Here is a 27,901-nt window from a genome sequence, read left to right as displayed (position 1 = left end):
TCCGTTTCAAATGCTTACCGAGTGACACACATTTGCTACCTTACCTTTAAACCACTTCACAGCTCTCATGTTGGTCCCTTTCTGCTTCTCCACCGGCAACACTTCTTCATGTATTATGAGTGCTGTGCAGTAGGTTTCATTTCAGACTGTCACACTCATGCAAGGGTTAACAAGACCTCTAGACAAACTTCAAGCATCTGTGGACACAATATGACTAGACTGAGCCTCTGTCTCTGCAATTACAAACATGTCTTTCTAGTCATGTCACAAGAAAAATCTTCCTCCTGCTGCTCCAAATGATAATTCTCTTCTGTGCAGTCACAGCTTGCTTGTCATGGTATATGGCAGACAGTGCTATAGAGAACCCCCCTCTCAATCAGCATCAAGATCTAAATACACTGCTGATGTGATCTGGAGTGAGTTTTTAATCTGTCCCAGTAAGTAACCAAGTTGAAGCCCTGCTAGCTTTAATGTTAGTCAAATTGCCAAGACATGAGAAGAGTATCCCGCTGATTTAGGTTCTGCAAAAGACACTTCCGAGCCTTTGCCCTCTTCATCTCTAAATAAAACCAATAAATCCCCCAATATGAGTTGTTGAAGCAAGGTAAAACTGAGAAGAATCTTCTAAATAACATTAGGCCTATCAAGCTTGAGTTTTCCATCACCTCTGCTGTAGACCTATGCTACATACCTTTAAAAGGACCAAACAGACACAAAAAACTGGCTTTTTCCCAGTACCTACAGAAAGCCTAGCCCCAGGCAATCCTAACATTTCACATACACATAGTCCTGGCACCAGTGAACTAGGAATCTAAACCTTAAAACACTTTTTCTTTTTTTTTTTTTATTTTTTTTAACTAGACATGCAAAGTATAGAGACAAATTCGGTTTTTAAGGCTGACTGCATGACAGCGTTCAATTTATTATCTTAGGCACAAAGACTGAACCGAACCACAGACACTGTGCAGAGCGAGCTGGAGCTCAGGTCTAGCTCAAGGGCCAAATGAACCTGAAGCTAATGGTGAGATGAAAACTAAGACTGACCCTGCTTCAAAACCTTTATTTTCTTGAAAAAAAAATGGAGTCTGAGATATGGCTCAGTAGTTAATATATTGTTTCACTGACTGCTCTCTCTGCGGTGAAGCACTTTCTGCGGGAACTGTAGGAGGGAGGAGTCCTGTGCCAGGACAGGGGTTGTGCAAGGCTGCCTGTGAGTCAAGGCACCTAGATGGGCTTTAGGGAAAGAAAGAGAAAACAAACAGGCTGGTTTGAATTCTGAATCCTGTCTAAGTACATACAGAGGAAGATGACTGGCAAGTCAGTTTCAAGCATTGGTCGGCTCTTAGACCCTAGCCAGAGCTTAAGGTGTTGTCAGACAGTCTGTGCTGACCTGTGAGCAAGTACAGGGCAATTTCTAAGAAACTTTATGAGCACTGAGTTTTCTTCAATGTCACCCAAATGCCAGGTAAAAATTCAATATTTTTCCTTGTAGTTGCTTTTAGGCTTCTAATTCCAGCAATAAAAACCTTTGTGATACAAATCCACTATCTACATAAAAAAAAAATTTAAAAACTTTAGTCCATCAGAGTGTCTGAACTTTCTTATCTTTTCTCTCTCCCAGTCAGCATAATGGTTACATGGTTCAGTTCCCATCAAGGCTAGTAGGAAGACTTCACAGTTTGCTTCCAGATTATTTAAAAACAATAACAGTGCTGTAATTTCAGAGGGGATTCCTAGCATTACATACTTAAACAACAGCAGTACCTTACTAAAAGAACTGTTAGTTCTTTTTGTTATGAAAGTTACTGCCCGTTATAAATTACTGAAAGCAGCCTTGCAAGGTGGCTAAACTGTACCTGCTTGGACTCAAATTTTGCAGGCTGTTTTGGCCAAGTCAAGAAATACTGCATTGACCTTTTCCTGGAGAGATCTTGCTCCTATACATGAAAGAAGCAGAAAATTTGCCAAGAGGTAAACAAACACATAGCAAAGGAAGCCTTGAACACTGCTTTTGCCGGAACTAGTTCAGTCAAGCAATACCAAGAAAGTGTAACAATTAGCTGGTTGTAAAATAGAAAGGGGTGAAATTCCTTTAACATATGGAAGTGTAGTTTCATAAAAGATAGGCTTTTTATAGGCTAATTTAGCTTTCCTCAGATAGCAGCATGAGCCACAAAAATCTTGGGGAAGTGTAATACTGAAGATGAAAATGCATTTACATACAGCTGCACTTCAGAAACCACTAATGACACAAGAAGGGCAAAACGGTGTTCTGTGTGTGTTCCAAGCTCTCTTTAAAAAGAAAAAAAATAATTGAAAGGTCTTGTGCAATGTGCTTTAAAAACTAGGTTGCCCATGTTCATCACACAACCAGGTAATATCAGTGTACGTTACAAAGATCTGGTCTTGCAGAATCCTATTTACTCAGGGCCTGGGACTAATGAATTCTCACTGCCTCCCTGTGTGCATGCCTTGCTAATCATCCTCTTCTCAGGCACGGGAAAGCTATCACTTTCTGGGTAAATTCAGCAAATCCCCTGATGGATGCTTTTTACCGCTGTTTTAAGAGAGTCTCTTTAATGTGACAGGTGCAACTTGAAGCTTCTTTCATGTTGACATTTTAGCTTCCCCTTCCACCATCTAATAGGGTCTGATGAAATAATCTGAGAAGCACAAACTGAGTATTTGAACCTACAATGATAAACTGTTCCAAAGCTCCCTTAAAGAATACACCGGGGGTATAAGATTAATATCTTCTTTTGTAGTTCGTTCCTACTTCCATACATTAATTCATCCCAATCATGCAGTGTGTATATGCAGTATAACTTGCCGAGTCCTGTTAAAGCAGGTATCAATATCGTAAAGAGTCTCCTAAAGGCAATGACACAGTATTGCTCAAAAGAGAGTGTGAAAAATCCATGTAGCACATTGTGGGTACACTGAGGAATTAAATCAGCAAATGATCAAGCAGTATAAATGCATACTGTTGTCTTTTTTAATTTATCACCAGGGGGGAGGGGGGAAGAAAGCTTCATTCATTTGCACAAATATTTGGAAGAATTCTTACACTAAGCCTCTTCACTGACAGGGTAGAGACGCATCAGGCCCACTCCTACATGTATTCAAGCATGAACAGTCCAACTCTAAAAATAGACCTGCATAAATCGCTCCTGCCACTTGGCAAAAATTTATTCCTGTCCTGGAAACTGATGCAAAAGTCCAGATAGTTTTCTTTCAGTAAGAAGGAAAGAAGAATGATTTTTTTTATAGTCCCCATGCAAAACAAAACTAGGTGCAAAGCACCAGCTTGTATGAAAATAGTTGGCTAAGTTCAACAAAGAGGCTTCTGGAGGATTCAATGGGAAATGAGCAATATAAGCTCATATATAATGAGCTATATAAAGATATATATGTATTGGTTGCAAATGGCCCACAAGTGTAAGGGCAGATTGTTTCTAACTCTTGACAGAGTGAAAGAAGGAAACTGGCCCTGATCTGTGCCTGTTCCCCTACATGTTCTCCTTTTTTTCTACATACAGGCCTAACAAAAAGCAAAAAGGCATTTCTCAGGTGATATGCCAGTATAACCCCAGGGACTTGCCTTCCTTGTATTTCCAGAGAAGAGAAATTCAGCTCCGTCGGTTTCTGCACAAATCCCTTCCATGACCGAGAGCTCTCCACCAGTCACTGACATGCCAATAGACTGGAGCTGCTGTTAGCACTGACATTAACCAACATAAATATAATATAAGCTGTAAGGACATTTCAGATTGTAATTTTTTTAAAGCAGGTCTAAAATCTTCAACACATTGGTGTTTGCTGTATTCCTGTATGACTAGAAAAAACACTGGCCACCGTTTGTGAAAATTAAAAATGTTTTCCAAATTAAATAATAAAGTAAAAATTATTCTTCTGAGTAAGTGAAGAGAGACAAAACCCCAAAATAAGTCTTTCTGGGAAGACTGGGAATTTTGTATAGCTTTAATAACATATACATGACGTTTCAGAATAAGGATACCTGACTCCCAGAATAATGGAAAAAGGGTAGTAAACAGCTTCAAGACTGAAATGCTAACTTCCAGATGAACAAAAAGAACGAGTTTCTATAGGGTTTTTTTTAGTTTTTTCTTTAGTGCAGCAATGCAGGCATTCTATAATCATGTATCCCTGAAATGGAATACTGCCATTGCTGGCTGCAGGCCATAAGCCTTGTACTTAATTTGCAAGTCCTCAGGACTGAGGCTTGTCAGTCTTCCTCTGTCTGAATTTTTCTTGACCTGCCTGAAGATTTGTTTCACCTGGTTTAGTGGTGACAGCAGTTTTGCTGGTTGATTTTACTTTCTTGAGTACAACTGAAGCATTATATAAATAGCAGTAACAAGCCCTTATTTTCTATACAATTAGATATTTAATGGCTCTAACATAATGATGTAGTGTATGGAAGTAGAGATCGGGTACAACGGGAGGGTGCTTCAGGAGTAGAGACACAGATGTTGTACAGAGGAGCACTGGCATGGAGTGAGAGGAGGTAGGGCAGAGACTTGACATGGCATGCCACAGGTATAAGCAACTTCGCAACAGTCAGTTAAAGAAATATCTGGAGCTGGACTAAACTGGGTTTAGGGGTAATAAAGAGAACAAATAATTCTGTACTGGGCACCATAAATTCAGACATAACATGGAGTTGCAGATGCGTGAAAAAAGAGAAAAGGTGAAAAAGTGTGTGAGCAAGCAAAGAAAAATGGTCCCAAATGAAACTTAGAGAGAAAAGGAAAAAAAAAAAAAAATCACGTAAAACCAGTATTCCTTTTAGTGAAGAGCCCCAGGTAGTGACAACTCACCACAGCATCCCACCATCAGAATTCAATTACCAAACTTGGACCTAGGAGGAACAGAGGATGTGTGTAATACCAGGAAAAAGTGTACAAAATGAAGAATTTTAGCTTAATTCTATACACACACATACACACACACACAATTAGATCTGGACTAACAATGATTCTACTCTTAATTGCATTAACAGCAAATTCTTGGCTTACATAAGATGTATTACCTTTTTGCCCATATACAAAATTTTAAGCACAACAAAAGCGAGTCAAGTTCTTTGTTCATTCAGGCATGTCATAAGCACATGCAATAGGAAACTCAGGCAAAGGTGATGGTTGACTCTACTGTATATACACAATGCTGAAGGCCTGAAGGCCTCCTGCAAGAGATAAACCTCTAAAGGCTGTAACAATAAAGTGTGCTGCAATGAGATGTCAGATGGAAAAAACAACCCCAGAAAATCAAAACATACAGTTATACAGGACAGCAAGGCAGCATGACCCCCTTGCTTACTTTTGCCTGTGACATTTTCAGACATCCCGGTTTTTAGGCAGTCTTGTCTCTAGTAGAAAGAGGCTATTGTGAATTAGGCAGCAGCCAGTGCTGGAAAGGCAGCTTCAGCCAGCATCAGTATTCACTTGTCCTTCCTGTCTCTCCGGGACAAAAGAATGTCTCCAAGGCTTATCCTTCTCTCTCCCTACTCACATGAGACCCCTCTGTGCACACCTTCCACCTAAACCCCCCCTCCTTACAGCAGTGACAAAGGTGTGTACACATCATTGACAATAGCTTTGTGTACCTGATTTTTCTTTTCAGGGCATGATACTTTTCTGATCTGAAAAGGAATCTACAGCTATGTTTAGGCAAGCAAATTGTATTTATATATTTCCTTAATTTCATTTTCATAGTAATATAACTTGTAAGTCTGAAACACAGAGATTAACTTCGGAAAAAAAACATTGCCATAACATTTTTCCAATACAAATTCATTTAAATATAGAAGAGAACTGGGGAGAACAATGAACAACCTGCAGATAATTCCAAACCAAAACAATCCATTCCAGGATTATCCTGTCTGCACAATCTGAAATTCAGTAGCAGTTAGTCCACTGCAGTGAGTGCATCAGCTTCCATTTCTGTCTTTGATTACATCCTTTCTTTTAATAACATGTTTATTTGCTAGCCCGAACACCACTACAGTCTAATGTGGCCTGTTCTTTGGACTTTCTGTATTCTATTTTCCTATATCTGGTGTATTGTATATTTGCTATAGCACACCATCATTAATTAAAGCCTCTGTGGAAAATTGCTTCTAGGCTACACCCTGTTCAAACCATTTCACCTTTATGTGAACTGAACACTGATAACATCTAGAGTGAATAAACCCTGCAAATATGCCCTGCTGATAAGTTAATGGTTTTATCAAATAATCATTGTGGACTATATGGAATGTACATAATAGATATGGAAATAAGCAGATGAAAAGAAGCAGAAGTTATGTGTTTTATATGCTCCATTTAAACGTTACATAGCTGATATTTAAATAGAAGCAGTTGTATTGTACAAAGTCCTTAGCAGCTTGCTGTAGCTTTGGAAGTCCAGCAGATTCACACAGGATGCACTGCTGCAACAAATGATGGCATGCATGTTCTCTCCAGATCTACATTTGTTAAATTCACAAACATTCTTCACAGTATAAGCATAAGACAAACACTTCCCCTTTTCTCTTTGCAAAGTCAGTTGCAGTGTATAAGCTGCCTGCTCTCCAGAGCAATTATCCCTGTCATGACACAATCAGGTCAAGAATTTCCTAATTATATCTTATTATTGTGATCTTCCTCCATTTTGAAATTTATTTCTTCTCTCTCCTATATCCTCTTCCAGGTTTTCCCGAACATGAGATTCAAAAAATACCAGGCAAGAACCAGAAACCATAGAGGACAGAGCAAAGAAAATGATCAAGTTTGGAAGAAACTGTAGAATATAATAATGAGTACATTAAAATTCTCATTGCATACAGTGGGGACCACACTGACAGCATTAGCTGAGAAGGAAGATTCAGTGTTTCCTGCTCTATAGGTCCATGCACAGACCCAAAGCCTGGGTGCCTTTGCGGTTTCTTCACTCGCCTCTTCACAAATTCTAATCCCAAACTGGGGCAATGAAAGAGTTTCCAGGAGCCTGTTGTAACTATTTCTTCTTTCCCATTTGTATAAAGAACAAAGAGTTCCCAAAGGCCAACAGATTCCTGCCTAGAAGTACTCTCGTCCGATATCTGTACAAGCTGGAAGTGCCACTAATCAACAAGATTGCTCTCCTGTGTTTCAGCTTTTTTAAAGCATAGATAACACACAATATATTTTTTCCCCAGAAGGTCAGTGCCACACAGGCATGCACTGGACATGCACTTATGTTGCTTGGTGATGCCATTTAAGTATTTTGACACTAACTTGCCGAAATGTTGAGATGCTATTAGAATGTGCATAAACCCTGAAATTACCTATATATGTGTGTTTATAAATCAGTATGCTGAAGCAGTGTACTGAATGCACATTGCTTGTGTTTGCTGTGTTTTCAGGATTTACTATCAGAATCTTTGATCAAAGTCTGAGCCGTATATTCAGGCTACAAAATTCAAATTAACACTGCAGACATACCATCTTTTATAAAGTTGCCAAAAAATAACAAGTCCACTACCTTCTCTGATAGCTTGTTTAGATGTTTAATTATCCTGCTAGAGATTTGCATCGTTTTAAAAATGAAATAGTGAAATTTCAGCTTCTAACCACTCGTTGTCCCTTTGTCTTGCAACTTCCATAATATCTCTTTTCTGCCTTCGTATGAGTCACCTCTCAGCTTCCTCCAATAATAGCTTCTCAGGCCTGTTTTCCAGACTCAGGATTATTTTTATAGCCTTTCTTTTAACACTCTCTAGCACTGCCAGTACGCTTCATGCCCTTCTTGGAATTACAGGAATCATTTAATAAGAGTTTTAAAATGCAGTCGTATGATGTCACCTCACCCTCTTCTGTCCAAGGACTTAGTTTTCTTAGACCAACAGTGGTCCACTGAAAGCTTATACTGTAATTCTTCTCTTTGGTCATCTTAACCCTGTGTTTGCATATCTGCCCTCCAGAGTAATTCTTCACTCTCAGATGTATGTCAAGGACAGACGGTGGAAAGACAGTGGTGAAGATCACCAAGTACAATGAAGACATTCTGGTGCCAATTCTCCAGGCAATGCAAGGCAGGACCACAAAGTGAAGGAGCTTCCTTCTCCTAAACTCCAACCAAGGTGTCCACCATTGCTTTGCACTTGTTATTACCAAATGAAGTTGGAATTCTGTGATTATGTAAACAAGCAATTCAGATCTCTAACATTATTTTCATCATGTCCCATCTTGTGTCTTCTATGAAATACCTACAGTTCAGTTTGCAGACCTGTATACTCACAGGTTAGGTTAGGAATGATAACTGGGCCAAAAACTAATCCATGAGACCTCAACAGTAACATCCCTACTCACTGGTATAACCTGATAAGGATCCACAAGTGAGATCACAAATGGCCTTAAACTATTCGTGCAGGCTTTCATAGTACAAAATTGTTGTAAGCAATGATGCACGTCTACACAAAGCTGAATCTATTACTAGTTTCTCCCTTTAGGTTTCCCTTTAGACTGCGTACTTTAGGTGAAGTTGGTTTCTGCAAATATAATGAGAACCCATGAAGAAAAATAACTGCTTGACTTTGTATGGGTGTTCTTCATGTTGGAAGAAACACAAGAATTCTGGCAATGTAAAAATATAACCTCAGAATAAAAAACAGCAGTATCTCTGAGAAGGAAAAGGTGGAGGATGCAAAAGGGGCAGAACAAATGCATCTCCTACACATACCTTCAGTGAACTCCAAGGGGAGAAACGAGGGCTGTTAAATTGTGTATAAAATGCGAGTGCTTGGAAAATATAAGTACAGTACAGAAAGCAAAGGCCAATCTAGTTTCATACACTAGATAAGCTCAAAAAATATTTGTACATGTCAAGTTTTCATATTCAGAGATAATGAAGGTTAACTTCATCAGCAAGTGATTTAACAGTCATAGTACAGTAGCAAAAGCGAAGTGTAGGATGTAAGAAATAGCCACAGGAGGTATTGTGAGAGCTAAACTTGTCTTTCCAAGTGATTATTGAGGTAGATCTTAATCTAGGAGAACTTGAAGGGTATAACTACCAGAAATGATGCAAAATTAATGAATCAGCTACAGAAGACAACCAAGAGGACCACAGTGAGAAACATGGGCAGAAAACAGTGGCCCTTTCATAATACTGTTTTCTGGCTCAGGTTCAACCACCTGACAGCAAGAACTCTTATGGTGCTGGGTTGCAAGGATCCAGCAGCCTTTGCACCAGCCAGTTTGGAATGATCAGAAGAGGATAGATGGTCAGCTAGTCAAAGCCAGGTTTTACACCCAACTAAAACTTATTGAATGAATGCCAAAACAAATCTACTGGCCACTCAGCAATGTAGGTAAGTCTGTGCCCCACTCTTAATGATACTTATTCTTTTCCTCTCAAATAACAGTGAATTTATATAGGTGTGTTCCCATTACACCTCTTTATTACAGACTGGTTTTTGAAGTCTGGAGAGTTCAACGTGGCTGAAAATTTGCTAGCCAAATAGAATTTTAGATGCAGTTTTTTTCATCTCCAGTGGTATGACGTTTCTTACACAAGCTTCCAACTTGCCGCAGTCCAACCACAGAAATGGTACAGCTGCTGCTCCGAGGATTGAACTGGAACAGATACTGGCAAGGGATACTTATGTAAGCAACAATAAAATGAACAAAAAACCAGAAACAAAATCCCAGCACATAGTAATACAGGAAGTTTGCAGCAGAAGCAGCATATATGAATCTCAATTTAGTCATTCTCCATGCCCACTGGAAGCAGATGAGTGAAACCATTTGAAACTGCAAAATCTAGAGGGAAATGCTTGTCCAAAAGGACACAGAGAATGGTTACAGCCACACACAAATTTGACTAGTACTGTTGCAACTCATCCAACTAAAACAAACACCCAGATGATATTGTGACTGACAAAGTTTAAAAAAAAACCCAACTTTGGGTGCTTTTCTAGTTTAGCAATGCTAAATATAATCTCACTTTAGTAACCAATTCACTATGTCACAATTCCTTTACATAGAGCCATTAGACAGGAAATACTAAGGAACAGACATTTAGCTGTTAATTTCCAGATCTGTGGAACATTTTAAGCCATTACTTAATGTGCCTACTGAAAAGTGAGTCGGAGGTATTTTAATCACTCCTTAGTTATAGCAAGAGTACATCAGCAAAACAGTGAATCTAAAGCAGGGTCTTTGCAACATCAATCCACCAGCCCAAAGTCTACTGCTGCCTCCTTACACACCACTACCCAAAACCTGCCAATCCCTGTCCATACCACACCTCAGGCTGTATTGCCACCCCTTTCCCACAAACACACAGGAATTATTGGGTTCTGTGCTTCCATGTTGCTCAGGGAAGGGGAAATTCAAATTGCAACTGCTCCACAGAGGTGTGTAGGCTAAGAAGTTAAATTGCCTGCAAAAAGAGATGCCAGAGACAGAGCGACTCCTCCAAGGGAGTTAGGTTTCCCTGGCTGATGAGAAAGTCTCAGCATGGTCCTGTAGCCACCCTGGAACGGGAGCACCACTAGAGGATGAACCCAGGGCCAAGCTGAGGTGCCCCATGCTGCCGTTCTCAGGATGGGTGCTGGTGGAAGTGGATATAAGGCACTGGCTCCTGAGGACCTTTGCAGACTCCCTGTAGAACTGTGTATTGTAGTAGGACTTTGCCCAACGCAATGTTAAATTGTTATTTTCTATTTAAGCACAAATGGGTCTTTAATTCACCCTGAAGGATACCATAAAAATTCATCAACACTCAGAAATTGGGATCTGGAGGATGAGAAAAGCTAAACAGATTTCTGTTCCTATTACCAATGGAAAAACATATGCATAATTTACTGCTGGGACTCGCTCTTCCCTCCCTACTCCCCCTTCGTGGCAAAAGTAAGTATTTCTTTCACTACACTTAACCTGCATTTTGTGACATTTTGTAATACTTACTCCCAGCACCATGTGTTTTTAGGCAAGTATGAGACATCTCTTAGAGAAAAATCTTAAGGAAAGCTCAGCCTTTTGATGAGCCTCTGGGATTCTTTGTAGTGTGTATGTCAGGACCTCTTAAACCATCAGCACTTGTCTGCTTCAAACAAAATGCCCACCTAGGATAGTTGTATTCCCTAACAGCAGAATATTTCTAGCCCTGGCCATTTTGTGGCACTAGACTTAACTATCACCTTTAAGGGACATTAAGGACACACAACGAATGTGGTTGAAATCGCACACATTTCCCCTGTAAAGGTGGCTACCGAAGATGTGCTTTCTCATGTATAAACTAATCCTAAGCCTAGATGAACTTCACATTTTTCAAATGCTATGTTCATGTGCCCTCCTCTACTGAGTCTCCCACAGGTTTGTATTCAACTTTCAAGTTTTCCTTTGCAACTTACTGGGGTTTTGCTTTTAACAATTCTACTTGCCATTGAACATAAGCATTTTCTGAGTATCTTCATGTGACATATAAACCGGTGGCCTCCAGTGTCAGCCGCCACAGTGAAAGAATGGCAGCAATGCTTTTCTGAGAAATGCATTTCTCTCAGCCAAGTTCTGTGCTTACTGAAGCCCTACGCCAGGCTTACCTAGCTCCTTAAACTACTAATAAAAAGGAGCAGTAAATCTAAGTAAGCAGGACTACAACAGTGAGCATGGCTCACAGCTGACAGATTTCACGTTACCATAAGAAACAAGCTAGCTTTGTACATTTCACTCAGCAAGAGTTTATAGAGGTCTTTGCCTTCTCTTCATGAAGAGTTGTGATCACCGAGTTTCGCTCAAGGCGTCTTGAAATTCCACATCCCTACAAAATACTGTTGATTTGTCCACTAGCTAATCAAAAATCCCCTTTTCTCCTGCTGGAATTTTAAGATTCACTACAAATTTGGCTGATTTGCACCAGCCTCCATATGCTTTAAACCAGACTTCTTGCACTTTATCAGCACGTAGTATCTCCAGATACTGCTTCAACAAAGACAGTCATCACTGAACAGGAGTGCACTACATTTTGCGTTCACGCATGGTGGAGACAGCAATAAAATTGCAAACAAAACTTCCCATGCCATTCTTTTGAGCAATTAAAGCATAGCAAAATGCAAGTCAAAAGCTGTTCTTCCAAGCAACAAGACAGTTTAAAGGAAGCTGGGGAGAATACTTTGGCTACATGCTTTCAAAAGCCAGCTTCCAAAAGAGGGTCCAACTAAAACTATTAGAGATATATTATTTAAAATGTTAAAATCATAGAAACAGAAAGGTGTTCTGGAACACAGCTGTTCAAAAATTTAATGAATAATAACACAGAGCTGAGTTGGTGGTAAATACACACACTCAAATTACAAAAATCAAACACCACCAATTTCTCAAAAATCTGCATACCAGCTAAATATCCTGTATAACAGGTGTGAAATGTGTATGGTCTATGAAAGTCACAGCCATCTGAAATCAAGCTCAATCACCTTCACTTCACTCCTTGGTGTCAGTAATTCCATAGGAAGATTTATGTGGCAGGAATCCTGATTTTTGAAGGACATTGTTATTATTCTTATGCGAAGAAATGAGAAAGGCTTATAAAATATTGTTTTAAAACATTCCTGAACATGGTCGCTCCATTAGGCTTGATTACACAATCCAAGTTGTGAGAAGGTCTAGATAAACAGTGTTGGCACAAAAGAGAACTTTGGTCTCACCGTATCACCAGCTCCAGCAGGCTGTCTAACCAGATGGTATAAATACAAATTAAATACTGGACAGAAGAAAGTGAGCACAGCACAACACCTATGGGGGTAGGAGGTGGCGTGAAGGGAAGGTGTGTGGAATCAATCCCTTCTGTCGCCAATGGAACCAACAGCATTCAGAACTCACTGCAAAGGATGAAAAGTTTAAGATAGTGGGCCATTAAAGCAGTCTGTGATTAGCTGAAACAGCTACACGCTATGTAGTTTATGTTTGCTAAGTGTTAATGGTGGAAAGTAAAATAAATCTGTATGCACCAGCTTGTGTCTTATGTTTTCATTACACTTCTGTTGTATGGGAGGAAAAGTAACATGGTGGTTTGATTCATTGGAGAGGTAGAGGGTCAAGTGAATACCTATACCAACACCATGCAATACCAATAACAATACCCATACCATACAGTACATACAATGCCACATAGCACAATACAGACAATAAAATAAATACCATACAAAACACAATGCAATGCCATACAATAATATCAACACCACCTAATACAATAAATACCATGTCATATCATACAACACACACTGTACCATACATACCATACAGTACAAAATACAATACTACACGTACAATATTATACAATGCCATACCTGGTAATGCAATACAATGCATGCAATACAATGCATGCAATACAATGCATGCAATACAATGCATGCAATACAATGCATGCAATACAATGCATGCAATACAATGCATGCAATACTATAAAATACAGACAACACAAAATACCACACAATTCACACCATGACACTGTGCATAGCACACCACGCAGTACATAGCACACATGCAACTTAAAAAAATGCAATATGTACGCTACAATAATTACCAAACCATACAATACATAAAAGACAAAAATATAAAAGAAAATTGAAAAAAAAAACATAAAAGAAAAAATAATCTAGAACACAATACAGTAGAAAATAAACAATGTTACAGACAATACATAACACACCATAAATACCGTACGGTACACACCACATACAGCATACCATAAACTACATGCATTACATGCAATACATACCGTATACACTATACCCTACATACAAATCACAATATATTACACATAATACTGTATTATAGACCACATATAACACGTGCAACACAACAAAAACCGTAACAGACAGTACAATACATACAATATACAATACAATAACATATAATACGATGGCATATAGTACATAAAATATATAGCATCAAATAAAATACAAACCATACCATACAATACAAAATAGAATACAATAGAAAATACAATAATTACTATACCACACATTACAAACAACACAATACATACAATAAAATAAACACCATACCATATGAAAAAGAAAACATGCGAAATACCAGACATAAGATACAATACACACAATACATACCTTAAAATAAAAACCATGACATACAATACTTACAAAAAAATAGATACCACACTATACAATATATACAGTAAGGTAAATACCATACCATAGAACACAAAACATACAATGTGAACAATAAAATATAAAATAAATACAAGAGACATAATAGCCAAGGTGCAATACATTACATACCATACTATAGTCTACATACAATACACAACATACAAAACAAAATGCAGTACAAAATACAAGATATTACATACAGCACATACAATAAATACCATATATCGAATGCATCATATGAAAAATGCAGAACGCAATAAACACCATGCAATACACTATGAACAACACATACCAAATCATATGCACCAAAACTCAATACAAAACACAATTAAAAAACTAATATACAATACAAAACAATGCAACAAAAAACAATAAATAGCATACTATACAATAAAAACAACACACAATACAAAATACAGGACATCACACACACTGCACCAACCAACACTCACCTTAGCAAGCAACACAACACAAAGTAATATGTTCTCACTGTCTATAATAGAGGACTTCATCAGTGCTAACACCCTGCCTGGCTGGTTGTAGACCATGGAATAAACAACCAACCCCCTGCGTAGGACGTTCCAGTTGCCAGGACAGGCTCTCCAAATCCTCACTGCAGCTGGAGCTCCTCAGCGACTGGGCATCTGGATGGTGGTTGCATATTAGGGCAGCTGGTGGTGTATCCTTCTTAATCCATACAGCTAACCTGGAGTAGTAATGATGAGGCGCGCTACCTTGCTTATCTATTTTGCTGCTCGAATCATCATAAGCTAATCCTTTTGGATGCGTATGTTGCCTTATTCTCTCTATTAACTTGGCACGAACAGTAAATCAAGGTTCCTCCACCAGATCAGTGTCTCCATGCTATCTATTGACCCCGTCAACTGGCAAAACAACGTCACAATGTATCACAATACAGACCCTAGAAGAGATGCCATTCAAAACACAATAGGTACCACACAGCACAAGCACTACAATGCAACACAAAATGCAATACATATATACAGTACAGCCAATACCCTCCACCCCACCTCCAGCCGTGGGACTCATTCCATCAAGTCTCACAAACGGCAATGAAGACAGAACAGAATAAAATTCCTACTGTGTAAACTCCTGTACAAAGGACCGCATGAGGCTGCAGTGCAACCTAAAGGACAACACAAACTGTAGAACGCACACGTTACAAAGTCACAAACTTAAAAAAATAAAACAACACAATTCAATGCATTAAGAATGACATTCCAACAGTAAAACAAACACCCGTACAACATGCACTGCACAATAAGGTACCTGCAATGCAATACATACAATACATACCATGCACTCCACACCATACAATACATACAGTACAGTACCATACCTGCAAAACCATACCATACATACAACCAAAATGCCAGCAACACAGGATAATACAGGCAACAGATAATACACACACCAGACTGACCCTAAAATAAATGCCGTACCCTACACCTCACAAGTTATGTACACACAACACTTTGAGTTAACACACAAGATAACATACAAGCACCATGCTCATGCAATGCACACCATAAAAGACATTCCATACCATACCTACCACACAGGCCACTACAATGCATAACAGACCACACCTACAACAGACACGATACATACAGTACAACGCGGGCCAAAGCGCGCACACGGTGCGCAGAATAGAAGAGGCCACACGGCAAGAAAACACAGCGTGGCCCAGCGTGCATTCCATACATCACAGCGGCCAGCACCGCCAGCGCAACACGGGAGAACAGAGCACCACGAGCAGTGTTGAGGCCGTGACACACCGCACGCCCCGGGCAGACAGACCGTGCCATACGGGGGACAGGGCCCCCGCGCCACAAGCCCCGTGCCGCGCGACGCGAGCGGCACAGCAGGCGCCCGCGCTACAACCGCAGGCGGAGGCCACGGGACGCTGGCGCGTGGGGACCGGCGACAGCAGAGCGCGGCTCCGTCGCCCCGTCGCCCCGCCGGACGCTGCTCGGCCCGCCCGCCCCCTCCTGCCGCTGGGCCACGGGCGGAGCCCTCGGCGCGCCCGGCCGCACCCCTGTCGGCCCCCTCGCCGCCGCCCGCCGCCGCCGGGAGCGGAGCCCTCGGCGCGCCCGGCCGCACCCCTGTCGGCCCCCTCGCCGCCGCCCGCCGCCGCCGGGAGCAGCCCCGCGCACAGCCCACGGCCCGGCCGCGGGGCTGCGGCCGAGCCCGCGGACGGAGCCGGGCCCGCGGACGGAGCCGGGCCCGCGGACGGAGCCGGGCCCGCGGACGGAGCCGGGCCCGGGCGCGGCGGCAGCAGGGGGCGAGCGGGGGCCCGGCCGCGCGCCCAGGGCCGACAGCGCGCTGGGGCCCGCTTCAAGCTGCCGCGCGGCCGGGCGCAGGCTCCGCCCGCCGCTGGCTCGGCCAATCGGCGGGGCGCGCCGCGCGGCTCGGGCCCGCCCCCTGCGCGGGCTGCGGCTCCGTGGCGCGGGGCGGGCCTGGCGCGCCCCTGCCCCGGCGTCCGGCCCGCGCTGCGCGTGGCCGCTGGGAGGCCGCGGGCGGCCGCGCTGAGCCTGAGGCGGCCGCGGGCACCGGGCAGCCCCTGCCGCGTCGTGCCGGCACCCGGCTGCCGAGCCGACGCGGCCCTGCTGCGCGCAGGGCGCTGCCCCGCGCTGCGGCAGCCGTGCCCGGCACGGGCGGACTCGCCCTGGCCCTCGCGCAGGTGCCGGCCTGGCGGGCCGGGCCGTTAGCGGCCGGGGCGCGTTCGCGGAGAGGCCGGCTGCGGCCTTGTGCCTCACCGGAACAGAAGGGCTTGGGCCCGGCGCCCCAGGAGGCGTGGCAGAGCCCTGCGGAGCACCCTTGGGCCCTCACCCAGTGCCACAGCGTGTCCCCTGTGAGCTGTTGCCCTTCAATGGCACCAGCTGCCTGGCCGGAGGGGACAGCAGAAACGGGCTGCCCAGGAACCGGGGCCTACGGTTATTTCCTCGAAGGGAAGCGGCGAGGCACCCGTTGCCGCACCACAGGGTGTAAGCACGGTTGCCAGCGAGAAACCCGTGTAGGCAAAGGCAGCGAAATCCCACAGCGGCAGCCCTGAGGCCGGGAGCCGGGGCTCGGGCAGGCGCCGCCAGAGAGAGAAGGGCTCTGACCGCGCGCACGGTTGCGGTCACCTCCTCCCAGTTTCCCCTCCGCTCGCAGGGCAAAGCTGAGCCTGCAGCCCGAGTCGGGCGTAAAGCTCCTGCTTTGTGCGCGAGTCGTCTCGTCATTGTGCTGTCATGAGAAAGGGGGGAAAGCATCAACACCTGTGCTGATTGCAAAGAGCAGCAACGTCTTTGTAAAAGGAGAAAGGGAGGGAAAGGGGCAGGGCTCTGGTGGTGGGAAGAGAGAGGAACAGAAAGCAGCCCCATCTCCACCACTGACTTTTCTGGAACGGTCTGAGGACATTGAGCGGAGTAGGTGCCTAGTGTCGCAACCTGAAAGGAGCCGTTTTGGACCACCTCCCTCCCCTTGGAACTAACAACCAAGTTATTAGTTACTATTCCCTTGGCCTCCATCAAGGCGAAATGACGCCAGCCAACCAGGGTGGTGATTTATTAATACAAAATACAAGGCATGTGCTTCCGCCCGTTTCCCAGAAACTTCACGCGGATGCCCGGAGGTCGGGATGCTATGCCAGGCTAGGTGTGGTGTGCTGCTGCGCAGGCTCCCTGGAGCCCGGGTGGTCACAGGGCGACTGTTGCGGGGGTCACGTCAGACGAGACCCTCCGCAAGGTCCACGACCTAGTACCCTGCACATGCACAGCTAGCTGTTGACAGGCACCGAAACCACAGCGGGTATTGCCGCTGGAAAAACACCGTCTCAGTCCTTCCTCTGCAGGGCCAGGAACGGGTGTCTTGTTCTTTCTTGTGCTTGGAACACCTGCTACGTGCCCGAGTCAGCAAAGCTGGCGTCTCATGCACCAAGAAATGTTTAAGGGAAACGTCCACTCATCTGTCCGTCACACATAGGCACCACGCAGAGCACGCTGCTTGCCCTTCACCTTTTGGCTAGCATTCACGGGCAAATTTTTCCCTCTGCGAACAGCCAAAAAGTGTGATTATACTTCTTGCTCTCTACAATAGTAGAGATAGGAGAGAACGGTTCCCCTTGGCACGCACTTGCAACCATCCTTCTAGTCCAACTGCCTGATCGCTCCAGGCCTGACCAAAACCTGCAGCCCATTATGAGGGGCAGCTCGCCACATGTGCCGGTGCCTGGCGTTGTCCCTCCCCAGGTGCAGGACTTGGCGCTTCCCCTTGCTGAAGTTCTTGGGAGCCCGGGCTGACGCAGAAGGCAGCACCAAGTGGAGACTCCGTGCAGGAGGAGGGATCTGGGCACCGCCGTGGCCAGGCTGCAGCCAGCAGTGCAGGCTGGTAGGGGAGCAGAGCTGCGGGACGTGGGGGCAGCGTCTGCGGTGAGGAGGACGACGGGCCCGGGGTGGTGAGCGATGATGGGGCACAGGGTGGCCCTGGAGAGCCCCCGGCTGGAAACATCTGCCCCGGCACCAGCTGCAGAGATGCCTCTCGGTTGACTTGTGGGCCAGCACGTGCCCCAGCTGCTGGCCCGGCCCGGCTTTTGGCAGCTCCTGGGACCGGGCTCTAGTGCTGCCGCCGGTGTCGCCTCTTGCGGGGCTGGGAAGAGTCCTGGCAGCTGCCGGCCCTCCTCTTTGGGGCTCGCCGTGGCCCCCCAGAGGAGCGGACTCTGTCCCGGCTGGGAGCAGAGGGTCCTGCCACAGCCTGCCCCGGCTCCTCGTGCGGCTCTTCCAGCTCCCCATGGGTGGTAACGGGGGCATTGCGGGGGCTGCCGGGACCCCCACGAAGAGCCACACCTGAGGTGCTGGGGAGCTCCTCTTGGTCAGAACCCGCAGGAGCCTGGCCAGGGGCAGGAGACCCCCCTCGGGAGGCAGCAGGCTGGGGGGCAGCCACGGGGCTGCCTTCGAGACCCAGCAGCCGGTGGGCCTCCCTGCTGCAGCGCCGCACAATGACGTTGAGAAGCTGCTGCACAAACGTCGCTGCATGGTGCTGCAGGCTAACTTGCAGCAGCCGGACCAGGACCTCTTCGTCCGGCCCAAAGAGGCCCAGGACGGCCAGGATGAGGTTCTCCATCAGAGCTGCTGTTGAAGGCTCCTCGGCAAAGATGACCCGCAGCTGCCGTTGGAGCCAGGGCAGAAAGCGATGGAGGAGGTCTGGGTGGTCATCAAAAAGGTCGGCCCAGGTGCTGGGCTGGAGGCCACCCACCGGAGCCCTGGGCACCGACTCCCCAGCCTGCCACTCTGGTGTTCCTGGGAGAGGAGGGCTGGGAGCTCCTCCTGCCTGGTGGGTGCCAGCCGAGGCCAATGCGAACCCAGATGGTGTGATGGCAAACTCCTCAAAGTCATCGTCTGCCCGCACCGAGTGCACGATGGAGAGGACCCTCCTCTTGCAGAGGGGGCACTCGGGCTTGCTCTGAGCCCACCGCAGGATGCACGGGTAGCAGAAGCGGTGGAGGCATGTCATCACGAAGCTGGGTTCCTTGCAGCTGTCCAGGCAGATGGGACAGCGCTCCTCCAGCTCCGCGGCCATGCTCTCCACGTGCTGCGGTGGGCTGGGGGGAGCCGGGGATGGTGAGCAGCTCCCTCTCACTGGCGCTGCAGCAGCGGGTGTCACGCTAGAAAGGGAAGAGAGGCCACGGTCACTGGCTGGCCCGGGGAGGGGTGGAAGACATGCCCAGGCCCCCCCAGAAGGAAAGCCTCCCCGCTCCCCAGGGCGAGGTGTCCCCTGCCAGCTCACCTCTGCTGCTGCGAGCGCCCCTCCTGGGTGCCCCGGCTGCCTGAAGCTGGCAGGGCCGGGGGAAACCCTCCGATGGCTCTGGGTCGGGCACCGAGAGCTGCACGGAACAGCTCCCTGAGCACGACACCAGCACCAAGGCCTCGCTCAGCACTCCACACCTCGCCAACTCGCTCAGCTGGAGTCTGAGCACGCACTGGCTGGGTGAGGCTCAGCACCTTCTTATAGGCTGCCAGGGACGCGTGGTCACAATGCATCGCTAGGTGACATTGCAGCCCGTCCCTGGTGATGATGGAACCCATGTCTCCGGGGTGTCACCTCCATTGCTTGAGGATGTCACAATGGCCCATCCTCACCTGCAGCGCTCACCCCATCAGCACTGCAGTCCCAGCACACGCTCGGGGGTTACCACAGCGCTAGGAGCCACCCTGTGACCCATCGCTGCTCTTGTGCTCAGCATCGGTGTTTCACACCAGTCACCGAGTCCCCAGACGTGTCTGCCCCGGGCCCCTGCCATGGGTAGGGACGCCTTCCACTAGACCGGGCTGCTCAAAGCCCCATCCAACCTGCCCTTGAACACTTCTAGGGAGGGGGAAGCCACAGCTGCTCTGGGCCACCTGTTCCGGTGTCTCACTACTCTCACGGTAAAGAACTTCTTCCCATCTTACCTAAATCGACCCTTTTTTAGGTGAAAACCATTACGCCTCATCTTATTGCTACAAGCCATACTGAAAGGTCCGTCCCTGCCTTTCTCATGACAGCATGCAATTTCACGAGTGAAATAAATCTTCTTTTAAAATTAAAATCTCCCTCCCCTCCTTGCTTTGAATTTTGCAATGTCATTGAGTTTTGTGGATACAGTCTGCAAGTGACGTTGCTGGCTGGAATGCCCAGAATTCCCCAGGGGACCCTCAAAAACTCGGCCTAGAGACCAGTGGTGCAACACGGTCTAAAGAACTAAAGGGTTAAGATTACTTATCATATTGCACGGCCCTTCTCCCTGTCCACATAGGATCTGGGGGGGCGGGGGGGGGGGGGGCAGGTTGTTACACAGAGTGCTAGCCAGGGATTGAAGTCATTCTGTTTATAAAGGGGACAGTGTGCGGGAGGGAGTCTGAAAGACGAGCATGAGCCCTCATTGTTTGTGTGTCCCCCAGTTGTTTGTTTTCACCAGACATTTCAAGGTAACTTGCCTCGTGCCATCTATAGGCATACAGAAGGAAGACTCTTGAATGCATTGCATTATCCCAAGCCGTCCTCTGATTTCATTGTCCATTTGCAACTTGTAGGGCAACACGGCCACAGAGCAACCAACCAAGTTGACAAGTGACCGAGCAAGCAAGCAAAGGAGAGGGCAAAGAAGTACCACATAATTTCAGTGACCGCTCTTACTTCACCCCCCTGTACCCAGTAGTCTAAGGAGAAAATGCCCAAGATTTAATGCGTTCTTGCCAAAACCAAAGGAATGCCTTAGACTGCATGAAAGAGTAAGAGCAGCTCAGGAAAGGTGATACACAGAAGGGAAGATGTGAGGTCACGGTGGCTTTGGTGGCCCAGTGAGCTGAGAGGAAGAGGTACTCGAGCCTCCTTTCCTTTTTTCTCCTTCATTCCCCTAAACTCCCCTGAAGTAGTGGGGCAATGGGCTTACAGTTTGTTTCTAGAGGAGTTGGGAACTCCTTTCCCATTCCTTCTGAACCCTTCAGTTGCTTAGAGGCACATGTTTCCCTGCAAGGTGTGGGCTTCCACCTTAAATCATGGCTGCTTGGGCATGCCTCGTGGCAGCTCCCCTGAAACCAGACAGGAACAGCATTAAAAACCAATACCTGGTCTCCTGGCATTGGATCTGACGCCACGCAGGCCACAGGTTGGGAAAAAACCCTTCAGCACCCTCCTCCCAAGTGCCTTTCAGTCGGCTAGTAGGTGCTCACGCTGTAAAGTCTATGCCACCTTCCACCAGGGGTAAGGAAAGCCCTTTTCTGTCACGGTTGAAGATTTTGGGGGTGGGAGGAAGGAGAGAGGGAGCTCAGCCCTCTGCTGAGGCAGAGCTCTGTTGGCCTCTGTCAGAAACAGGTTTCTGGAAAAGGCCTCTCGTGGGTCTGATCCGGCAGGACAGCTTTCCCCATACAAGCTCACAGCACAGCCATCTCCCAGACACTCTGGAGGCAGATTCCACCAGTGGACACCGTGGCATTACGTGTTTCCTCACAGGTGGAAAGGCCTTTGCCTGTGTTCTCCCTCTTTTCCGGCTTCACATTTATGAGCTCTTCTTCACATGCTTTGACACAGTCCTGTTTCAAGTGATGCCACAGCTTCTGTGGAATTTCACAAGACAGCTGGGCTGGCTGGACCAAGAAAGCTTGAGCATGGCTGCCTCACGTCCGTGGAATTGTTCCCTGCATCGATCCTGTAAATTGTTATTTTTTCCTACAAAGTGCAGCTTAGTTTTAGAATTATGCTTCTCGTTGTAGCATCATTATTTTAGTACAACAAGCTTTAGCAGAGAAACAAGCAAACGGCTTGGATTCAGCAGAGTGCTTTGAAAGTGCTGTTTTTCCCGCGAGAACTTGAATTATCGCACAGCTAGTACTAACAACATACAAGTAAGGTCTTGCTTATGGTTTAGCGGCTGCCTTCGTGGCACTAGTCTGGTGACAGAGAGAGCGAGCCACATCTCCATTAGACCAACGCCAGAATGTCTGCACAGGAAAGCCAACACGCCCCTCTCCTCTGTGCGGATGAGCTCGTAGCGGAGCGCACGGGTGCGCCTTTGGAAGGGCGCTTTTCAGAGGGACTGTGAATCTGACAGCTATGAAGGCATACCGGCCTGCGACAAAAAGTGTAAACCTTTATGGAAAGTTGAGTATCTATGGGGGAGGCAGCAGGGACTGGCAAGTGACAATGTGGCAACGTGCTACGTCCACGGTTTCTCCTGTGCGAGCCTGGGGAGCTGGGGAGAGGCACTTCCTGAGGGCACACAGGAGTGAATCTCTCCCCGTGGTTTCTGTCCTTGACTTTGGAAAGCTTGAATGCCGTCTCCTTGGATTGTTCCCAACCCAGGAAAACCTACACAGCTCATCCTTGGTGTGCTCATTCCTGAGAGAAAAGAAAAGAAAAGTAAAATGTCCATCACTTTTCTGGAAGCTTTGATTAAAACCTCCCCCTGATAGAATTCCCTGCATTACCACATTACTTCTTCTGATTTTCAAAACACAGCGTCACAAGAATGCTATTTTCCAAGCTTCCTATCAGATTGTTAGTCACCCCAAAAGAAGGAACTGAAAGATGCTTCCTCCCCAGCCAGCTGTCCACTTAGGTGTCCTGCGCCTTCAAACAGCCCCGTACCGATCGGTGGCAGTCAGGCAGGAAAGGAGGGTCTTGCCAGTTGCTTCCTGGAGATTTGGTTTTGAATTGGAAACACAGAGAGGCCAAGAGTGTAGCTGTGAAGAGAGGAGGTCGGGGAAAATACGTTCCTCCCTGGTTCCTCTCTTCTCTGCCCGGAAGGGCGCAGAGCCGCGAAGTCCCTGCAACCCAGACGTGCCTGGCCCAGCGCGGGGCATGCTCTTTACGGGGCAGGGGGCCCCTCCAAAGCGCAGTGGGACTCAGGGTTATCCCAGGCCCATCTGTGGCTGCAGTGACACCTGGCTCCCAAGCTGCAGCTGTTGTGGGGATAGGGGGACTGTGTTGGAGAGACGACCACGCAAACGGAGGTGTTGCTTTCCAACTTTGAAGGGGGACCTGTGGAGAAACAGGAGAGCTCAGAGGACGGCACTGTGTCGTTTGTTGTGGGAAACTTGCAGGTGAGGGGCCTTTAATGGGGTCCCTCATTCCAGCCACTTCCATGGAGCGGTAGGAATCTCAATTTTGTTTTCACCAATTCTGTTTTTATAGAAAAACCTTGGTTTGCTTTACTTGTCTGCAGCTAAAAGTCTTCTTGTACCCAGCTCTAAATCAGTATCTCCATAATGAAGGAAACAGGAAGGGAGGACGAAAATACCATAGGAATTAGAACTTATGTAAAAAACCTTCTAGATCCTTACAGAAATTAGGGGGGAAAACAGCTTCACGTACCCCGTCTTCCCCAGAAATTCACCTTTACTAGAAGTTTAGTTGTGCTCTGTATTTAATACTACCAAGCCTAGACATTCAAGCTCGAGTCTAAGCTCCCACTGCATTGAAAATGCACCTTTGGCATATCCACTTTCTAAATGTCTTATGGTCCTTTTCAAGCTCATTTCCATAGCAGTATGTGGGGGCACAGAAGGGTGGTGTGGTGCGGCTTGCGGGAGAGAAACAAAATCAAACTCATCAATTTCAGTGAAAGCTGATAGTCACCTGTACTGACCACAGCCTCCTAGTCCTGACCTCTCAGAAGGACACTATTCTCTGAAAGCAGTGATACAAATCTTGAGTCTTCCCAAAAGCATCGTCATTTTTGCATAGTTGTTCATGGTCTCACATAACATTAATGACTACATCACAAAAAAGTCAAGCACCATTTTGTTCTGGTTTATGTCTTGGTTTAGATCCTTAATTCACCAAGGATGACTTGATAGCAGCTGCCAACTAATCATAAACTACAGCAAGTCTGGGCTTGTTTGCCCACTACACTTGAGGTGCAACACTAAAATAAAACAGCTCTTGGGAAAAAATGGAAAAGAGGAAAACCTGGCACAGCAATTCTCAGCACCAATATAAAGGTCTTTTGGCTCACCCATTCCTCTCTGTGATCCTGAAAAAAACAAGAGATGCTGTAGCACCACAGTAGAATGGTGGTGTTACATTTAACCTGAGTGCCTTACAGGACTCTGGTTTTGAGTCCTGTTAAGGAGGCCATGAGAAAAGTTTAGATTTTCTCATTCTTTTTTACCAGTCAGCTGTACAGAGCCAGAGAAAACACTTCCAACCCTCTTTCTTGTGCCCAGATAACTGCATAGCAGGTAGCCCACACACAGGCTGTACACTGTTTCTGCATTCAATTATCCTCCTATATTGGTGTCATTGACATTTCAGTTTTTGATAGAAAACTCAGCTCAGTGGAAGCCCTCTGTCTCAGTGCTTATCATTAGATTGGGATGACTGAAGAAATATAATACATAGTGTTAAAAGAGAAGTATTGTGAATAAAACACTGACAGAACCAGAACTAAAGTTCATTAATGTAATCCAAAGTAACAAGGTAGTTCTGCTATGCAACAAACAAGGGGCAACTTCCCCTTCCTGCAACTCTGAAAGAGAAGAATTAGCTGACAAATTTCTGTGCTGGGTGCTGCAGTAGGAAATGCCTATGTTACTACTTAAGGGTATAGGAATAACAGACTTCACAAACTCACCTCACTAAATCAGGTGTAAGATTCCCACTCTGCCCAGTCACCTTGTCATGAGGATCCTGCTAATACCTGAATCACTAAAGTCCTGTTTGAGAGGGGACTAGGTGAGTAATCTGTTCCTTAGCTGTTGTACAACTGAATTGTATAAGGACACCTGCCTCTAGGGACAGAAAATGTGTTACACAGGAGGGAGAAGGTTGATCAGTCCATAACTGCTCCTCACTGCAAGCAAAATGCATCTCTCATGTTATAGAAGAAATTGACAAGACATCCAGGATAGGCCTAAGGAATTCAATTACTGCACTCCCATGGGGAAGGTCCCATGGTCCTGTAACCCAGAAGAAGAAGCTCTTTAATAAAAGCCCAGGTATTTGGTGATGTTCCAGAGAGAGAGCTCAAAAATACTTACTTCAGTTCCAACTTTTCTGGACACACTCAAGGAAGACAATAGCAGAAGCCGTTAGCCAGAATGAAGACAAAATCCAAGAGAAAAGAGCTACAGAACTGTGACAGCCATACAAATGACTTAGAGAAGGGTAGGAAAGATGAATGGGGTATAAGCTAACTGAGAGAATGCAGCACTAATGAAATTTCATGCGTAAGAGCTGGCTTTCTCTTGTGGCTTAATTTCAGCAAAGAAAAAAAGAAGAAAACAATCCACAGAAAAAACCCTAAAACAAACAAACAAACAAACAAAAACAAAAAAAAGGCAAAAACCCAATCAGTAATAAAGTGTTGTATATTTAAGACATTGAGAATCCTTTAACAATCCTAAAGCCACCTGTGCTTTCACAGCCTGACTTGAAGCCTCAGCCAGCTTACAGCAGCTTTCTATTTCCATGAAATTGCAAGCAGAAGTGCAATGTCTGCATTTCCTCCAGCTGGGCTCCCACAGGAGCCTTGCACCCAGCTGAGAGTCGGGGTGAGTCCATCCACAGGTGAGTACTACTCCCTTCCCAGGTGCTGGCAAGGGAGAGGAGATGAAGTGGTGAGTGCCAGAGAAACTACAACCAGGCATCCATGTCAGTCGTGGCATGTAGTTCATGCAGCTTGTCAGTGCTGAGTGTGGGAGCATGCAGCCCTGGAACTGCAGGGTTTGAGCTGTTGCCTCTACCACCAGTTCCCCCCACTCAGTGAAGCAAGTATACCCTGGGAGCCAACCTACACCCCACCTTCTGTCGGGGTCCTTCTCATAAACAGAGGGACCATAACAGTGCTCAGAGGTGTTCACACCAGGGTGTCACGACTGTGCATCAAAAATGGATGCAAAGACACCTGTGAAAGGGCATATTTTTTCACCCCACCATGTTGCTCCTCTCGCAGGCTCCTTTAGCTTGCCACCCAAGGCTGTCGAGGCCACACACAGATTCCTGCCCGCTCCCAGTGGGAAGGTACAGGGGGAGGTAGAAGAGCTTTCTCAACCACTTATTCTTACTCCTTTCTAAATATAGGGACCCATGTGCCCAGGGAAATGAAAGGCAAACAAAAACAACAAACAAAGCACAGGAAACAAGAGCAAGTCTTTTCCTTGATTTGCCACACAGCTAGTATTTTCATGTGCTCCTACTCATGCGTGCTTTGGAAGGCAATTACTAAGCAGAGAAACAGAAACCCAAGGAAAGGTCTGAACCAGACCTGACAGCTTAAGCTTTTATAGGTTAATAGATGTCTCTATAAAAGGTTTAGCATATTCATCTCTATTATCAAAGAAAGTTTGTTACAGGAGGATTCACATTGTATTTGTAACAAAGCCCAGATTCTGCTTTTCATTGGTTCTGAACAGCACAGACCACCCCCAAGACAATATTTTTATTGTGTTCAACTATTAGAAGGGAGCCAAATCCTGAAGTTTTAACTCAGGATCATACCACGTCTCAGATTTACATTAAGGTATTGAGCTATGCCAATAGCTTAGAGCAGCCACCCTTCTGCATTAGACAATATTTCTGTTTCTTTGCAGAGCACCTGGGCCAGCTATCATCATCACAGGTAGAGCCAGGGGCCATTTTTACAGCACAGGGAGAAAGCACCCACACTCCATATTCCCATAGGGTTATGAGCATCCACAGCCATAATTTTGTACACTTATATCTTTGGATGGGAATGAGAGTTGGGGAGGAAGTATTTTGCCGATTTCACATCAGGAAGTAAGAGTAATAATGATGGGAATTTCTTAAGAAGGTCTCACCAGCCTCCAAGAAATTACTTCATGCTGTCTGCAGGTAACTTACCTTGACGTTCTTGGAGCACCTAGGTAGAACTAGTTGCTGTGCTGATTTAGCAATTGAAGAGTGGGGGGGAAATCAAAGAAAAAGAAGAAAATGTCAGACTCTGCCTCCAAGTAAGTGTCTCTGAGCAGGAAGTGGTGTGAGGCAAAACTAATTAACAACCTACTGAATGGAAGAATAGCATCACTGAAAGCACACTCTGAGAAGACACCAGCATTTCATGCAAGTCCAAGTGATATGTACAACAACAGCAGCTGGAAACCAAGGGTTTGAAATAAATTGATTGTGAAATAACAGGCAGCCCCAGAGGAGGGTCAACTGTCAATATAATGAGAAGGGGGGGAAAAGAAATTTAAAAAATTGTAACACTTTCTTCAGATGGGGAGGGCAGAAGGAAGGTAAAAGCTCAGA

The sequence above is a fragment of the Falco cherrug genome, chromosome Z, assembly GCF_023634085.1.
Source record: "Falco cherrug isolate bFalChe1 chromosome Z, bFalChe1.pri, whole genome shotgun sequence".
Classification (NCBI taxonomy): Eukaryota; Metazoa; Chordata; class Aves; order Falconiformes; family Falconidae; genus Falco; species Falco cherrug.
The sequence above is the reverse complement of the archived record's forward strand: the minus strand, read 5'-3'. Positions refer to the sequence as shown.